We start from the raw sequence: 20,163 nt of genomic DNA on the forward strand, positions 1-20,163 counted from the left end.
AAAGGTCACAGATTTTCACTTTAAACAGAGAAACACTTGCTTACTAAATGTATTTGCTATCATTAATGTGCATATAGTACAAAGACTTCAAAACAGACACTCTCTCTCTCTCTCTCTCTCTCTCTCTCTCTCTCACACACACACACACACACACACACACACACGCACACACACACATGCACACATACACATGCTCGAGTTGATTAGCAGGGCTCCTGAGAGTGTGTGTCAGGTTTTAGTGGAAAATTACAGCTCTTTCAACAATTCCTCAGTCGGAATCCCATTCTAAAGTGGATTTTATCTGCAAATCACAATTATTTTGTTCATGCTCTGTTTTAATGGGCACACCCGCTGGGCTGAAGAAGACACTTCTCTATTCATAAATGTATTACTGCTGGGGAATCATTAACTTATTGTTAGCGGCGCGACTGATGGCTTATTGACATGACAACATTCAACCAACACTTTTGTCTTTAAGCCGCGCATCCGTATCACTGAAACAATGTCATCTACCCCATTTTCACCACTCCCCTCGTGTGTTTGAGCTTAGTGGAAGGCTTTTCAGTGACCGGGTAGAGAAAAAAAAAAAAAAGTACCCAGCGAGAGATAAGTGTAGGCTGGGTTTCTGGAAAGTCTGAAGAGGTTTTTCTTTATGACGACGAATAAGAAAAGAAAAAAGCACCAGATGCCACGGGAAATGGGACACGAGGGTGTGAGATGATGTTAGACAGAAATCACTGTTTGCTGAAAATGACACACTGCTTCTGCTGGTGTCAACACGAGAATGAATAGTGGAGAAAACAGAGCAGGGGAGATAAATTGGGATGTGTGAATTATCTGAGAAGTGAAGCGTCGTGTGATATTTATGGCAGGAGATGCAGGAGAGTCATAGAGGGAGACAGTTTGCACAGATGGTGGCCATCCTGGGTCAACATTCAAATAAAAAACGGAATGAGCGTCTCCCTCTGTGTCCAGCTATTCCTCTCTGGGTGAATGCAGACGCAGATAAAAGGAGGGGGTGTAAAAGTGTTTAAGTAGGCAGAAGTTGTAAAGGAGAAAAAAGCAGAATCGCTATTCACTGCTTGTGCAATCCTTTCTGCCTTGTTGAACTTTATTAAATTCTGTCGTTCTCTCCTTCCCGTCTGGCTCTCTTTGTCAGCTTCTTCTCATGCGTAACTCAGATTTTTTTTTTTTTTTTTACAGAGGTGTTGTGGAGGGCATTCAGGCTGAAAGAATGTGTCTGTGATAATCATCCCACAGTGTACCAATAAGAATCCCAGTGAGATGAATCACTGTCAGAAACCAGTGGCGAGCGGAGTAACTAAAAGTCAACCGCTTATTGTTCAGAAAACATCTGAGTTAGAGAGGGCTGTGCTCACACTGCAGGTCTGTACGCTTGAGTGTGAACAGCTACTCATAGTGCACATGAATGTAACTAAGTACATTTACTCAAGTACTGTACTTTTGTCCAATTTTTAGGTACTACTTTATGCCTCCACTATATTACATTTTGGAGGCAAACGTTGTACTTTTTACTCCGCTACATTTATTTGATTGATTACTTTGCAGATTGCAGCATCACAGCCAAAGCAACAGATACTTAATTTCATTTTTTTTCCTTTTCTGGCAATCAGATTAAAAAAAAAAAAAAAAAAAAAAAGATTCCAATGAACAGAAAATTGCTGGATCTTAATTCTGAAAGTCGGCCAGGCAGGTAATTGGTCGTCCCGTAGCATATAGTATATAGTTGTAGTAGTATAAAATTATTTATTTATTTTTTCAGGAATAGGATAAAAAAACACTGATTTAGATAATCAAAAAAAAAAATGAATCCTATAAAAGATTGACCGATAATATACCATATAAACAGCACATACATGTAAATATATGTATCATTTTACTTTTATATGTACTTTTGATACTTAATATCAGATACTTTTTAAGACTTTTCTCATGTACTATCTTTATGGGGGACTTCACTTTTACCAAAGTTACATTTTAACACAAAATCTTTTTACTTTTTCTCAAGTATGACTTCTAGGTACTTTTTACAACATTGGTGAGCAACACTGAACACTAAATACATTTTTTTTTAAAAACAATCTAATTGGTGTTCAACACAACACGCACATATAAGTCACCTGACCCAGGATTCAGCTCTGTGCCACATATGCACTGCAGAACTCCAGCCACAAATATCAGAATTAAAACACTTTCAGATAAATTGTGAACGCAACTGCAAATAATGCCAGAATGCTAATTTGAAAGTGAACTACTACACATGTGAACATGATGTGGTGAACAAGTGTGGTGTCAAGTGATACACATCCAGACACTGACACAACAAAATATCAAAAGGTCACATCCTGGTCAGGGAATCTTGACAATAATCCTGTCTTCTAATTTAAGCAGTTACACTTCAAATCACAAATCAACACGTTTATACATTAAAAACTTATTTTATTTTGATTTTGTTTTGATTTACAAATTTGTGCATGTTTAATCACAGACAGCGCTGGAGTTTAAATGTTGAATAAGTTAAAAGTGACTTGAAGTGCAGGACAGCTTGTGTTTACTTTATTAACATTTAATCAAAACCACAATCTATCTGTAACCAAAGTGCATCTGTCACCTGAACCCAACAACATGTAGGACCGAGAATGCTCTCCACTCCCAGTGTCATAGTCCTGCGCCCTGCCTGACCAACATCCACTACACCAACTCTGTGTGCGTAACAGCTCATGTGAAAAAACATTACAAGTAAACAGAATCCAAGCTGCAATTATATTTCAGTTCAAACGTATTTGACAAAATAACTCAGCACAATATAAACACGTTTCAGGAAACAGTGAATCTCAAACATTTTTATATTATAATATCAAATATCACAACACAGATCTCTCAGATTAAGACACCGTATATCGAGACATAGTGGAACCATTTGAACTGAATCAATCAACGTGTCATTAAAGTATTCTTCCTGTTGCCTTGGCGGTGCTCAGACTCCACTCGGAGAGGTTGAGGATACCTGTGTGAATCACAGCTGCTCTGCCGTCTTTTTTTCTTTCTTTCCAAGAGACAAGTTTGGTCTCGAAGTATGTCTGTAGTCTGGCCATTCATTACAGAGGCTATGAAAGCCAGCCTAATGGATATGAAAGCCCAATCAATTGGCCAGGAAAGGGAGATTAGGGAGGGATGAGTCACCATATTCCTGCTTCTTGACAACCATGTCATGCCTTGCAGCCTCTCCAGAGACGTCGCTGATTGATGCCTATCTTTCATCAGTCCAGCTTTAATCTGACGTTCCACGTGCTTTTATAATCATATCAGCGGAAAATCTATATCGCATCAGCCTCTCTCTCCCTGGTCCCCACCTGCCGAGCAGAATATACTTTTTCTTTTATAAAAAAAAAAAAAACTGACAAAGCTGACAGTAGTGAGAGGCACGTCTTTATCTATTGATCACATTCTGAAACAAATAAATAAAAAAATAAAAAAAGAGAGGATAGAGAGGAGAGGAGATGAAGACGACGCGTAAGAAAAGGCTGTTCCGTAAAACAAACAGTGATTGTGAAGTGACATTCTGGGAAGAAGTGGCAGGCTCTCTCCTGGTGCCGGCCAAACAAACAAACAGAGGAGCGAGACAAAGTGCAATCACTGACCTTTGTTCAAAGAAGCCATCTAATCTGTTTCCACTTTACTTAATTAGAAAAAGCAGAGGGATTTTTAATGTGCACAGTGTTAATGGGAAACAGCTCACAGGTGCTAATTAAAAAGAAAAAAAAAACACTGATCTCTTTGGTAACTTTGAGTCCATTAATCTATATATTCATCCATCACAAACTTGGCAAACTTATCTCTGATTACGCTGCTTTTAAAAAGCCAAATCACAACTCAAATATTAAAAAATCTCGTATTCATGAATAAATAAATGTTTTTTTCACTGGATGTATACACACTTAAGAGTACGCACCATAAAATGCAGGGTCTGGTCTTTGTCAAACCTGAGAGCTCGGTAATTTAAACTCTTTCTCTTTCCCCACTGAAGGCTATACAGCTTTACACAGACAGTGATTAACCACTGCTTTACAGGTTCCACAGAAGTACCATGTGTGCCCTTGAGGTGGCAAATACATTCATTTCCTCTTTGACTTTGACTGTTAGAAGGAGCTGGCGCTGAGCTGCCAGAACGGTGTTTCATGTCATGTAATCCCATAAGTGTTTGACGGACGGCAGGAGGTGGCCAACGTTAACACTGACTACAACTCATGAGAATGCCACAAACTTATGCAAAAATTGTGAATAATTATGTAGATCCTAGTAACAACATTAATTCTAAAACTGCTTTGTAAGCAGTTAGCTAACAAGTATGTGTTGATAATGTAAAATCTATAAAATATATCACCCTCTACTGAGAATGTGCCAGTTGATTGTTGAAATGTTGCGCTCAAAGAGCCTTTTTTACACTTACTCAGAACTTCATCATAATAATAACATAAACAAAGTCGTGTAGTTACACCCTGGAGCCCTGCAGTACTGTATTCAAGTACTTCCATTTTAAGTTACTTTATACATTTACTCCACTAAAGTCAAATATTTTTCACTGTATTTTACTAATGTATTCTACATGAGAACATTAAGATTTTACATTTCTATATGTTTTTCCTGTTGCTAAGTGCTTGCTAATGGGGGAATTGATATGTAAATTATAAAGGCATGGGCTCGACCTGCTCTGAATTAAAAGTGTCATAAGACACCTTTTGTTGTGATTTGGTGCTATAAAATTCAAACTGACTGGACTTCTCCTCGGTCTTCACGCTGATTTGAAGTGTGCAGATGTCTGTTATAAAAATATGATGCCATGGACTTCTGTGAACCAATCAGGATTTTGCAACATTTGAATCAGAATAGTGATGTGAGTTGTTTGGTCGCATGTCAATCAAAGCTGGTCAAACCACGCCCACACAGCTGATAACCTGTTTTTTAAAGAAGACTTTTTGATTGCTGCTTATTGAGTCGAGATTATTAATAATATAGAGGAAAAACTTAAGAATTGAATCCACATTTTTCAGATTTTTACTTGTAATTGTCATTCGTCTTCTTCTTTCTTTTACATTTTACACATAACGCATCTGAACACTTCTTTCACTGCTGTGTATTGAAACAGGTTTGTCTTACTTCATTTCACAAAGTTATGATGTCAACTTAAAAACAACAACAACAAAATCTAATATGCAGCTTTCATTGTGGCTCTGCTTCCCTTGCATCTTAAATATCTCTAATATAATATGTTACACTAGATTTGAATTTGAATCTTAATATCCACTAAAGGATTTTAGTCAGAAACAATAACACACCCATTTTTTTGCTTCCTGTGTGATAAAGGGACCCGGTAGCTGATGAGCTCAACCTCCTGCTATGCACCCTTAACCACATTAAAGCCCCTCTCGTATGGGCAGTGTGTGGTCTGCCTCTCAGGGACGGCAGGGGACGCAGGAAACAAATTAGCTTTCTTGACCTTGGCCCAAGTTTCCCTTCCACCCTTCACCCCTCCTCCCCTGCCTGCCCTTCATCTGGCCACTTCAAGGGTCAGCTGGATGACAGCACGCCTCCGTTGTCCTCCGCGGTGGGGATATATTCAGATGAGGAGCTCATATAGGCCTGACGTGCATCGTGGGAAATGAGGTTTATATGAGTTTAGTTTATGTATGAGGTCAAGTGGATGTGGATGTGGTCGAAATGATTACCAGTTGGACAAATGTCAGGTTTATGATGCAGCATGAAAGGAGCAGTTTTGAGCTAGAAATCCAGGAAGGGTAAAAAACAAAACAAAAAAGAAGACGAGGAGGTTTATCATCTCTCTCAGGTCTCTGCAGTGAAACAAGCTCGGGAAAGGGTTAATGTGAGGCGCTAAATGAAGACAGCTAAATTTCAGCATGGGATTAAACAGTGAAATCACTATTAAAAGGAACATTTCCTGACAACATGAAGCACTCACTCAGTCTTTTTCCACCCTCAGTCTCAAGGTCAAGATTGCTGTCTCTCACACACACACACACATACACACACACACACTGCTACCCCCGTGAATGAATAGCAGGCTTTTCTAACATCTTAATAAGTTTAAAAATCTCAAGCAAAATGCAATCTTCACTGCCACGGCGGCCTAAAATGAGAGACCTTTGGCTATAGGAGTGCAAAGAATCCTTTCAATGATAGATATTGGATTGTAACACCAACAGGCAAATCTAATTCTCCCAGTTCAGGCCAAAGCACGTCTACGTGCATCAGTGTTCAGCCTGAGAGCAAAAATAACCTGGGGTGTCCAGGGGAGGGAGGTAGCAGCACTATATTAATGCTCATGCTCTTCATTGATCTATGAGGACTCCTTAATCTTGTGGGCAGCTTCCTCCCTACGTATATTTCATAATGTGATACATCGTGCATCGATAACACTGGTAAGGGCCTATGCTTTCTCATGCTGGCTCACAGCACTTATTGATCCGAGAGTGAAGTAAACATGTCTTTAACACACAGGCCTGTCACTCCTCGCAGATATAACAAAACTGTCAAGCCACGCTCCTCGTTATTACGCAGTCTAACGATGACGGGGATCAATAGTTAACATGACAAGATATCATCTGCAAAGTTAATAACTGTCTGGATGGAGAGCGGGGAGGTTAAAACATTCACCTCCGTGCGGTTAAAGGAAAACATGTTTATTGCTCACCACCTTAAACTCTCAGCGCTGGGGATTATTTATTTGCTGTATGATTCAACTGGTGTTCTGGGAATGGATGACAGAAAAATACATACAGTAAAGTGACTCAGGAGCACGGCTTTGGCAGTGTACCAAATTGACCATATCCCTATGACTAAATGGTAGCTTGAGCCAGAGCAATTTCCTCAGTATTTTCTGCAGGCAGTCATGTAAAAATGATTATAGGTGTGAGCGCTGAGGAAGGTGCAGCCAAATATGGGGTTTTGAGAGCTGAAGCTACTGGATGCCTGCTGCCAACAGCTGTTTCATTGTAAGCTCATGTTGACCGTTTTTCGTATGACAAAACACATGATGGAGCGAGACCTGGACTGGTTACAGTGCCTCTGCTTTGAATTCCCTATGTTGATGAAAGATCCTTATTTTTCATAGTCCATGGCTAATTTTCTTTTTATATTCTTAGGAATTTTGACATTCATATTTTATCAGTTACCAATTTGTAACCTGAAGGTTAGGTGTTTGAGATTTGGCTCTCCTTTTTATTGGTTGTCGCAGCCAGTGACTCTAGTGCAGGGATCCCCAGACTCTGTCCTTTAAAGGCTCAAACTTGAAACTTAATGGCTGACCACGCCACACCTATACCCATTCACTTGCATTGTTTCTTTGCAAAATGGTACTATGATCCCAACTTCCCTTAATTGACTGACTTCCTATGCAATGCGTCACTCTGCCCATTGTGCTCAGATTGTAAAAAACAATTACTAATTAGGGATTGTATGTATTTTAAGACATTTTTTTACCTCACAGGAATAAAACAGCACGCACAGTGATTTTCTTTTTAATTATTTCTTTTAATTTCCTTTTGTGAGAAACATCTAACAGACCAAATCAAACCTCATGGTGGGCCGACTTTGGCCCGCAGGACCATGTACGGGCAGCTCTTCAAAGATTTTGTTCTTTCATATTGTGAATTTGATGAATCATTAAGGTCCATGACCAAAACACTGAATCTGTAATAAACTCAGTGGTGACAGTTTTGCAGGAATCTATCACATGACTTTTTTTTTCTTTTAAAGGGGTCTACCACATGTTAGATAATAATAAACTTTATTTATATATGTGCTTATTTGACAACACCTAGCAAGTCAAAGTAAGAAAAATATGAAAACATTAACATTTTTTCCCTTAAAGGTGCACAGTGTAACTTTTTTTAGTAGCAGTTTTGGTTATGTTCGGTTATGTAGTCCTTGAACTGTCAGACTTCTAGATGGGCAAGTGCTATTTGTTCTTCCCACCCCCACCGTGACTCAAACATTTGAAATATAAGCATGTGGCTTATAAACTGCAAATCCATGACTCAGGAGTTGACCTCTTTATTTGTTGGCCTGTGAAAAAAGTTGAATAGTGCGCCTTCAAGCAGGAGATAAAAGACCCATTAAACCTTCACTAAACTCTAAAACTCTCAACTGAATCCAGAAATAAAAAAATTAACTGTCAAATGCAACAATGTGCAAGAAATATGAAATGAATAGAAGCTTATGTGTGAATGAAAAGACTACCTGATAGAGTGGTTACAGTCATATCAGACCAGTGTGTGTCCAGACAAATGCAAGAGTCTCCAATGTTTCATGTAAACTGGCGGGTAAACCTTAGGCCACTAGCTGCTGATGACACTGACAAGTGTGTGTGTGTGTGTGTGTGTGTGTGTGTGTGTGTGTGTGTGTGTGTGTGTGTGTGTTTGGATTCCTCTAAAGTGAGATCACATGGTCGGCAGTCTGAGTCCAGACAGTAGGAAGTGAAAGTGCCACAGCAGCCACAACACAGGTCAGATCTCAAACATGGTTTTCCGCTTTACAGTGCAATCATTCTTCTCGTTTCACTCAAAAAACTGCTGCAGATATTTGGACACCGAGGACGGAGTGCGAGCCCCGCTTTTAATGATGTAACAAGAGGAATTAGAAACTGTGAACAAGCACTGTTAGTTAAGATCCGGCATGAAGAATGACAAGAAGCAAGAGGAGATTCCTGGAATAACCACATGTTGTGTTCTTACGCGAACAAAAATAGTCAAAAAAAAAATCTGTTATAAATAAAAAATCACAATAAAGAGAAAAGTGATCTTCTTCGCAATTGTTTTAAGCTCTATTTTATTATAGTTTTAGCGATTAGTTCATATTTCACTGACAAAACATGTCACGGTTAGGAATAACATAACCTGTATTAAAGTATAACCAATGTCAGCTAAATTCATCAGCTAAGTTTGCTCTCATTTGTTGAGCATGTTTGTGTTATAAAAATACAAGAGCTTGCCGCTGTGCTCACTGTTGCATTAGAAGCCCTTATTTTTTTTCTTCTGCGGTTTAATGAGCTGAACCTTGGAAGTGCTCGGGAGAGAGAGAAAAAAAAAGGGACACACTACGGGTTACTCAGTTTGATTTTATTTTGTCATTGTGTCTGACATCGAGGGAGGGAGAGAAGAGCAAACATGAGGTTTGACAAAGACAGTGGCAGATGTGGAAGTGTGAAAAATAAAGCGAAAGGGGGATAGCTATTTGCGTGCAATGAAGAAAGACATAAAAAACAGCCTCGCACTGAGATAGTTGCTCTAAATGAAATACCTGGAGATTGCATGTTGCTTTGCATTTGCAGGGGCATTCAATTTTAATTAGGGTTTTGGAGACATCTTTTATCAGACTGTCACTAATCTCTCTCTCCCACCCCCCCACCACCCCCACTCTCAAAGACACACACACACACACACACGCACACACACACACACACACACACACATCCTCCTATCCCAACATTTAAAAATGCAAATACACAGCCAGAGAAAAAAAAAAAAAAAATGAAGGAGAAAAAAAAGATTTTATGGAATAGTACAACAATTGTCTGATACACACATTATCAGAAAGCAATGAATTGGGGACAAAACCATCGTCCCATTTCATTTTGGAGAAAAAACCATTACCTCTACTTTTTAATTGCATTTTCTTTGGGGCAAAGGTGATAATTAATTTTGCTCAGGGAGGCACACATGAACCAGTAACAATAATATAAAAAAAAAATGTTAAATAGTATTCTTGCCTTCAGTCCCAGAATAACTATTTGAATTCTAACATGTTAAGTCCATGAAAGCATATTGTGGGACGGGATAAAAGAAAATTATACATCATACTCAATATGTGTTCATACACGAGCACTTGCTTATTTTGATCTTTAATAACGTCATGATTTAAAAGCAAAAGAAAGTGAGAGAAAATACAGAATTCCTATTAGGTTTATTGTAAATTTAAAGTCAGATGATTACAGTATTTCCTCCAAATCATCCAGAACACGAACAAAATCGTGTTTATTTTCAGAAACGCATCATTTCCCATTACTTAGTCTGATATAATGATAAATTGGCATCAGCTTTATCAGATGAATTCAAACATTGGGGGATTTATCCCTCAATACATCCCTTAACGTTGTTAAAACAATCTGAATTATTATTTATCAAATACAAGCTCTGAACCTGAACTAAAGTAGATACTTTTTCAAAAAAGAAATTGTCAACGTTGCCGTAAAACAAAGGCAAGTTCTACCTATAAAATACACCCCCTCCCCTCCCTCCTCTCCCTGTTTCTATCTGTGTGTGGGGTAGTGGTTAGCCTGTCTCCCCCTCTTCATTCCCGGCCCTCTTCCATTGTTAGTCACCTTGTTTATTGGCTGGAGCAGCCGTGGCGTACTGGACATCATCTGAAACTACAAACGACAGGATGCAATAAGCTGGAGAATAGCAGCAATCTGAGGAAAGTTCTCCATTCACCAGAGCTCCCTAACTCTCTGTCTTCTTATCCTGGGCAGAAAATAAAAAAATCAATACGGGCTCACAGGGCTTGATAAAAGTGCTGGACAGGGAGAGAAGCAACGCTGGATATAGTAAATTAAAGTGATCAAAATTTTCCAGTCGACTCAGCCCCACAGCCTACATAAACTAACAACCCTGCCTCCACAACTGTCCGTCATCCTCCTGCACACACCGTCTTCATTCGCTCCCTCAACTTTATCTCGATCTTTCCATGCCATTCTGTTTTCTTGTTTTTATTTTTCAATTGTACAATATTGATGTAAAATGTCACATTATTAATTATTGTAACAATATAATGGTTATTTTTTTCCTGGCAGTCGAAGCAAGTTCAAAAACCTGCGGTTCTGACGAAGGCGCGTGAGGCAGAAACCAACTCAACAAATTACCCCATGTGCGAGGTAACACTGTGGCTGCAGTAGTCATTCATGCTGTTACTACACTCAAGAGTTTTGTGCTTTGCTCACTGACCTGCAAAAAAGGTAACAGCGCTATATCCAACAACCTAACCCTAAACATGACTAAATCCCTGCCAAAAAGCCTGTAAGACTTAAATCTGCCTTAACTGATTTTTTGGCAGCTGAGAGGCACAAAAAGCTGCACACACATTATTGACATGTCATTTTCTCATAAAGTGGGTATGGCAAAAGCTTACAGCATGTTAGCAAAAATGTACACATAGTAGTAGTTACACATCCAGAAGATGCAGAACAACATTAGCCTTTTTTGGGATTGTATAATGGTCAATAGAGCACATTAATAACTATCCTTTTGGCTCGATTTTGGTCTCCACCACCTCCTGAGGAAATGTTTGACTCTTTAGCTGCTAAATGCTTTGCTATGTTCACCAGCTGAGTTTTTGGTGCTGCAAATAATGTACAGTAGGTAACATTAGCCTTTTTGCTGCAAACAACTGCCTACTACTGCTGGAAACGACACTGATGATAGATGAGACTCAACCGAACAGTAAAGTTGTGGGCAAGAAAACCAAAACAATGAGCTGAAAGAAGCTAAACTACAACAAGCTAATTAGCTCTGTAGAAATTAAGGGAACAGCAGACACTATTCACATTTTACATTACATAATGGCCATGTTCTCATTGCTACTAGTAGGGCTGGGGAATATTTTAGGGTGTATTGTGACACACAATAATGATCTCAATATTTAGAAATGTCCTTTAAAGAACTTAATTAATGCTAGGATTGGGTGAAAAAAATGCCTCGATATTGGTACTTACACAAAATATTAAGTGGGTAAGTATTAGAACAAGTAGAACAGTCTGGTAAGTTCAGAAAATGACCTCACTAACTGTAATTCAGCCTTTAAAACCAGGAAAATACAACACCCTTGCCATATCATGATAGGACAATAACCAAAATCTCAGATGATATATAGTCTCATATCACAATATTGATATATATTGTATATATTGCCAAGCCAATACAAAGTTACTTCCAAAAATATTAATGAGTGCGGCTTCAGGTATAAATTATTGAGGCAAATTAAACCCTATAGCCAAGACAACTTGCAGCCCCTCTTTCACACCAGAGGTATTGCTAATGCTAGTGCTCCTTAAAATTAAGACCATAAATCCTGTTGCTTCTCATGAAAATTAGTGTGTTGCTGCCTTCCTACACTCCCCATCCCTGAAATACTAATGATGGATATTTTTAATTCTACCTTTTGCCCCTTTAACCTCCTCCCCCTGCCAGCACACTTGAAGCTTAAAGTAGCTTCCTTGTTTTCTTTTGTGCCACGAAGCACGACAGCTGGTTTTCTATCAAAAACTGACCCTGTGGCTCACAATGTTAACTGTGGAGGGAGAAATCCTCATTTGTAAATAATGTCTGAAAATAAATGTAATAATTTAATAACATATTAATTTGTGAATGGGCACCAAAGACAAGTTAGAAAATCATCACAGTTCATGCCTTCACCTACACTGTTAGGAGTGCGTCCGACCACACATACACTAATTCAATTACAGTAATGCCGGCAGCAGCTGACTCACTCTGCTGCTAACACACACACACACACACACACACACACACCCCATGCCAGCCCTGCACAGGGCCCCTTTGGCACCTTGTCCACCTAACAGTAAGAAGGGATTAATAGGGATTGGCCAATCCGGTCCAGTCTCATGGTGTGTGAGCTTTACCACAGAGCTAAGCTGATATGCCAGCTCAACACCGATAACTGCAATTTGATGGCTGTGCTGTGGTGAGAGGGAAAATGTTCCACGTCTTGTCTTATCACCATCTTGTTTTTATGTCAAGATTGTGATGTTAGTTGAGGGATTTTTGAGGATTTCTGCGGAATTTACTGACATCTTTAACAACAACTCAGCTGTATTGTCCTGTATTGTTTGAGGGATGAGCTACATTTGATACACCACTCACTAAAAAATGTATTCAAACAATATTCTGAGGCTACAGAGAGGAAACCACCCTACACATACCAACCCCAACTGACTCGCAAGCTGCTTCACCTGACCCGTATGTTCGTGCGTGCGCCTTCCTGTACGTGCCAATGTGACCGTGGACGTGTGTGTCTGGGATCAGCTCAAAAGAAACAAGCATCCACTCGGGCCAGCATTTGCTGTGGCCTTACATCCTGTTGGCGCCGGTTCGACAGCAGACAGCCTTGGGACACTTAAATCCAGCTGTAACCCTGAGCAACACGCACATGTCCTGATAGCTCACATCACAGCTTGACTTTCTGGGGACCGGGGACCCACCACCGCCATCAGTCCCACCATTCTTCTATTCAAATAATGTTTGTGGAGCAACATAATACTAATGTAGCAAACACATAAGGAATAGTACAGGATGAGGTTCACAAAAAAGTACTATTGTTATGTTTTAATTATTATTTTTATCCCTTGTATTGAATATAAATAAAAACAGAACATTTTCCTGATCCCTTAATGAGTTTATTTGTGTTTCAAAGCAGGACAGGAAGCAAGGAAAGATGTAAGTCGACAGATTACAAGTCAAACGCACTAGTTCAAAGCAGGATTACCACGGGGATCCTGTTTGTCTATGTGTCTTATTAATCTTGTGTTAGCCATGCAGATCCTGATGCTCAAACTCTGCCTGTCCCTTTCTATATTTATCTATTTTAATCTCTTTATAAAGCAAAAGGATTCCAATTACAAATGCCACAAGAGTCAATCCAATTGAAAAGCAGTTGGCAGTCCAGCGTTTAACACTTAAAACCTTAAGAAAAGATTACAGAGTGGGCCATCGCGTGCATATTCGAGACGCGATGACTTAGATGCATCACTCTGGAACTATTTGCCTAAGTGTTTCTGTCAGCCAATTAATTGCAGGTCTTTACTGTATGCTGCAGTCAGAGAATCAGCCACAAAACCCTCCCCTGGAGCCAAGCAACAGAAACCTGTAACCATGCAGGAGTGTGAAGATTAGGATTACTGCATTTAGGATTAAGAAAAACAGGCTGCCCAGCCCTGCACGGTAGATCGTGTTACGCTGTCAAATAAAACATTTAAAAAATCATTTCCCGGACGGCTCTTTAAGATCAATATGATCTTTCATATTTCTCACTTGTAACCCAACACATGAGCTGCGATCTTCTGTATGCACGGTTCGTGCTTCTGAAGCTTAGCTCATCCCCACAAAGCATGATCGATGAGCACGTTGCCATGTAAACACACACATCCATACCTCCCCTATGCATTGCACACACACACACACACACACAGAAACACACACACCGAGCTTGATTTTGAAGGGTCCTTAATCACAACTAAGCAATTGACTGATCAATGACAGATATGAGGAACAACTGTGGAATGCTAACAACAACACCGCTTTGGTTTTTATCAGTTTCTTTACTTTGGCCCATTTTTATCACAGATTATATTTCTCTCTGTGTTAACAGGCTCCAAGCCCCGCCGAGGTATTAATTAAAATCTAAATACTAAATATTGATTGATACGTTATCAGGGCATAGCAGTTGGTCCGCAGGCTATTGATCCAGCCTGTGATTTATTATCATATTTAAGAAAAATCATTTTGCGTGATTATACGGGGTAATGGATTTTTAGCGAGGGGTGTAATCCTTTTTTTTCTTTTCTTTTTTTTTGTATCGCGTTTGTTATGTGGAAGGTGGAGCAGATTTCTCAATTGCATTCGGAGATCACTGATATCCTCGGTACTGCATCCCCCCCCCTCCACCGCCGCCGCCGCCACCACCACCACCCCTTTCAGCCCTGCGTGGCCTGTGAGGGGCTAAAGCTTGTGTAAGAGAACGATCCCCGCTCTTGTCATTGGGAATAATGGGTATTGGGATTACCTCTTTAATCACAACAAAGATTAACAGATGGTATGAGAACAGTTATTAGCAAACATCTTGCACTCATCAAATCAATAAGATGATTTGTAATCAGGCTGTCGGTGCAAGTGAAAAGGGAGCCGGGGCTGTTCCCAGTGAAAGATCCTGGCAATCAGAGGCTACTGTGTAGCAATTACCTCTCCACAAAATAGGTGCTCTTCCTCCACTGGCTGGCAGTCCTCCAAAACACACGCCAGACTGATAGCAACATAGGGCATTAACACGGCAAAACACAAAACACTGCATGGGTAACCTTGTATTTGATCAGGTGTTAGGTTGCTCCGTGATTTCATTTCACTTTGTGCCTTTTAATTTGGTGGATCTCGCCGTGTACATGAGGGAAAAAATCTAAATGTTTACACACGCTGTCTCTCACGACAAAAGACCGTGTAGCTCATTAGCGGGTTACCATGAATAAGTCAGTGCAGGGACAAAGAGGGAACAGCATAGAAACTATACAGAGAGAGGGTTCACTGTGCAAATATTTCTCCCTGGAGACGCAGACAGAGAGAGAAAGAGAAAGGCTGAAGGACTGCAGACATACCGCTGCACCCAGTACTGTAAATGAAGGAATGTAAAATCTGTGTGGAGCTGAAGTCGACTCAAAAGCAATCAAGCGTTATTTTTCTAAAAATAACTTCACTTTAGCGTTCACACACAAATGCACAATTTTTTTTTCCATCATATTGCATGCAGGTGTTGCTATCTAGAAATAGTCAACACATATATGTTGTGGAGGCATTTGTAGGATTATACATTTTAATTTCATGTTCACTGGTTTTACGGAGAGACAGTATGATGTAGCTGGGCGACAATATGTCATCAGTCTCCTCTGCGGTTGTGCTTTTTCCGATTGCCATATGAGATCTCGCTGCTCCAGCAAAATATTACAAAACAAATAAGAAATAAAATTTAAAAAACGCAGCACCGGGGAGAAAAAAGTAGCCGAACAGAGGACCGACTTCTATCGTTCTGAGAGTGCAACATAGGTAGATAAGAATCTGCAAAATTGTCTTGGGGTCCATACATTTTTCTTTAAAATATCTGTTTCCTTTTCTCAACATCTGTAATCACAAAATTACATTTCATGTATTATTTTATATCATATTATCCTAGTTTTCGGTCTCTCGAAAGACTTCTTTTCCATTTAGTTGTTGTTGTTTTGGATATTGAGTGGGAAAAAAGTCACAAAGGCCTAAAAACCATCATCATGCCCAAACCGGTCACCTAAAGTATTACCGACTCTAAAAACAAAAGTCACCATCGTCCATTTTTGTTTCATTTAAGCCCAACAAAACACAACTCTTACACCGTTCCCTTCAGCTACATAAACCTGTATAAAACAAATCGGTTTCACTCTAATTGCTGCTCTTAAAGCTCCCAGGTCTTCTGCAATCCACCTCACCTTGTTTGTATTGTTGCATATGTGTAGTGGGAACGGCGAGACCAAGCCGGAGCTCCAAAAGATAGCTTCGACTGAAGGCAAGCAGTCGCTTTGGGAGCGGACATTTCTGACCTTAGCGAGATGTCGCATTTTGTTAAAGCTTGGCTGTCTCTAAATATCTGACGAACCTTGTGAAACTTTCGTCTTGATCTCTTTCTCTCTCTTTGTGTCTTTTTGTTCTCATTTTCGACAGCGTCAAGCACACTCACACGCTCGTGCAGGCATGCACTTGTACCCCACTGCTCACACACACTCACACTTCTAATGGCAATCTAATCACTACAAAGGACATGCGACGGTAGCTACTTACCGCACATTTATCAGCATGCTAACTTTCACTGCTCTTGAATCATGATGCGACATATGCAATCTATCTGTGCTACCTCTCCTGACACACACACGTGTAAACACACACACACACACACACACACACACACACACACACACACACACACCTCCACTGACAGTGTAGATATGCACTTACCAGGATTAAGCAAGGCAAATGGTGCCAAAACAATGGCAGTATGAAGTAACTGATGCTGTTTAAAAATTCAAAGGCCTCTATTGAACAGACAACGTGGCACACATATCACCGGGCCCACAGATCCCTGCAGCCCACTGGTCTGGCTGCTGGCTGTTTTCAGCCACATACGCTCACTAACACATCAGGAAGTCCATGCAAACACAGGTACGCTCCTCTGACCCACAGTTACACCGACAGACAGAATCTAAGGCTGCTCTAAAGCACATTTCACCTGTGCTTTATACACACTTGCAATCACACAACTGCAGACAGAGACACATAGGCACCTCTCCCCTCCCACACATACACACACACAGTCACTTGTCGAGAGGCTAATATCTTCCCAAGGTCAAACCTGACAAGGAATTCCAATGAGATTAAGTGTCATCAGTGCGACTTTAGCCCCTTTCTGCTCATTGTTCTTGGAAATGGCATTAAAGCCGCAGATGACCGAGGCCTCGGAGCAGTAAAACCTCTTCCCTTCCTGTGCGGGGCCGAGTTGATGTGAGATATTTGATACAGGGCCTCCGATTCCGACACCAGAATGTAATAATGTTCTTACATATATCTATATCTGGGAGGGTTAGGCCAGTGTACTGGTCTGCGAGTGTCAGATATCAGCGTCAGTGTTATTCACTTCTGACTGCGCAGTATTTGATTTTTATTTGTGCTTCAGTAGTTTAAAATATCTTTTTATCAGCTGATTCTTTATTCATGACTCCCAGGGTTTGTCTGCCATAGATTAAGAGGGTCATTCTTTATTTAAGAGCTGCTAACACTGTAAGTATTTTGTGACTCATTTAGGTCATGAAAAACAGTATTCTGGACTATAAAACCAACAATTTTGATGCACTGCGTGTACAGTGAATGTGCTTATTTCCACACGTAGGCAGATCTCCACGTTTCCCTTCATATGAGGCAGTGTCTCAGCTCGGCATATAATCGCAGGGTGTTTTGTTTGTAGACTCTTCTAGTGAAGCACCAGCCTTGTCAGTGTTGTCAGCCAGCATTTGCTGCGCCGCCTTTCACACTGAATTTGACACATAGTCTTTGGTGGCAGCAATGAGCATTTTGTCATCTCCTCTCGAGTGCCAACTCGACGTCCAATTACAGCCCCGCTACTAATTTAATTACAGTAGCAGAAGAAATTGGTTGATTCAATTCATTTCAATTAGGCCTGATTGGAGCAGTCAGATCAAATTTTACTCATCTCAGGTACGAGCCGCCTGTCACATTTGATCTCAGCCGGCCTCATTTGAGGCGAGATAAGCAGGCCATGATATGATAACTGGAAAAGTACGCTTGAGCTCACTGATGTCTGATATTAAAACGAAAAGGAAAAAGTTCACGGATCACGTGGATCCAGATTCCTCCGAACATCCGACTCTGTGATGAATGTGAGAGTAAAACACTCCACTTTCAGCGCAGGATCACAGCCAGTTGCCACTTAGCAGCGTCCCAGCTACAATGGTCATTACTTATGCATGATGTCCACAATTATGTATCAAATTGTGTGTGCATGTGTGTGCGCGTGTTTTACATATCCAGCTAATGGATGCGTAGCGCGGAGCAGAGCTAGAAAACATGTCAGGAAAGAAAAAAAACACTCTTATATCATGTCATTCAGACGAGCAGCTGCTGTCGTGTCTAATAATACGACACACACTTAGAGTGGCTCCCTCCTCAACAGTTTACTGAGAAGACCCTTAAAGGTGCACTATGTAGTTTTGGGGAAGAAAATGTAATCGGAAGAGAAAGCCTTGTTTATGCCTAAACAAACTAAATAAACAAACGCTCTACATTTTCACGACTCAATAAACAAACTGACCTTAAAGGACAACACTTATACTGTTTGACTTTGTTTATATGTGGCGGACCCTGCCACTTTCCTAGCTTCAAACAGTGTTCTGGGGACCTTATTTTCCTCTGAGAACAGCTTGTTTATTCACTTATGGAAAAAAAAAAATATTACCTCATTTGTATTGTCTCTAAAATTGCGTAGTGCCCCTTTAATATAAAACCCGGTAATAAGAAGTAACAGTGATCCTTAAAACAACTGTACTGATCTTATTTTAAATGGTAAAAAAATACTTTCTCCGAATAACTACGGCTTAAACAAGCTCAAACACGTGAACGCTGAGTTACATGTTTTATATAGCACATATTTCACCTTTCTTTTCTCCCTTTTTCTCTTCTCTCAGTCGTTCCTTTCAGTCATTGTTCTTAATTGTTGGTCTTACTCATTGTTACAATCACTGTCTGCAGCGGCTGCTTGTCTACGGCTGTTTTATTGTTAGTTTTAATGTCTATTTTAAAGTGTTGTATCATGTGTTTTATTCCTCAAAAGCCTCACCAGGGACAAGGACTGCAAATTAGCCACAGCTAGAAGTCCTACAAACATGGCATCGGTTGCATTTCAATTAGATGCAACAATGCCTTCATGTATTGTCCCCATGACAAATAAACTGAAAGAATATATAAATAAATAAAGGTAAAGCCATAGACTCAGTTTAAGAGCAGATAATTATAGGAATATTGTAATAAAAGACAACCACGAGAAACTGACGAAGAAATGTGATTACTTTAAATTTCTTATCTAAACTTAGACTTTTATGAAAGGAGCCTTCAGACATCATAACATGTCGCACATGGCACCAAAACCTTTGTAGTAACAGCTGCAGCGAGCCTACAGATTGCAAATAGTGTGGCGTCGGACGAAAAGTTCAATAGAGTAATATGACAAATATTTATAGGAATATTATGAAAATTGATTACAGTAGAATAAAAGGTATGTGATCATTTTACAGTGTATCACCACTGACAAAGTTAAAGTCTTGGTTAAAGGACATAACATTCATAATAATGTCACTAAAAACATTTTAATAACCAAAGTTATTAAGCAATTTTACAATAAAACCACAGAAAGTATGAACCTAACATAACCCAACACTCACGGACACACTATGTGAATGTTACAGTTACACAACAATGCCAGTAAGCACCAATAAAATCACTATAAACCAAATATTTAGTCACAGTCTAGCGGGAATATTCGAGCTGTCCTCAGGGAGAGTGTTCTTATCATCAACCAATGGCAGAATAAAGTTATACACCGTCTCTGATTGGTGCAGATAGAAACTCCAGCAGTATGCCATAGGCTGCCATAGGCTGATACAGTAGCCTGCGGTGTGTGTGCGTGTGTGTGTGTAAATGCGTCTTGGCACCAGTTGCGGCGGCGCAAAGACGTCTGATTGGACGCTGACGCGGG

General features: G+C 40.0%; 1 long non-coding RNA gene across 1 annotated transcript in view; it reads right to left on the reverse strand.

The window, feature by feature from the left end:
- The window catches only part of LOC311260077, a 57,035-nt gene that overhangs the window by 36,441 nt on the left and 431 nt on the right, over window positions 1-20,163 (reverse strand). The gene's annotated exons all lie outside the window — the stretch shown is intronic.

Source organism: Pagrus pagrus (assembly GCF_965226575.1).
Source record: "Pagrus pagrus genome assembly, chromosome: 7".
Classification (NCBI taxonomy): domain Eukaryota; kingdom Metazoa; phylum Chordata; class Actinopteri; order Spariformes; family Sparidae; genus Pagrus; species Pagrus pagrus.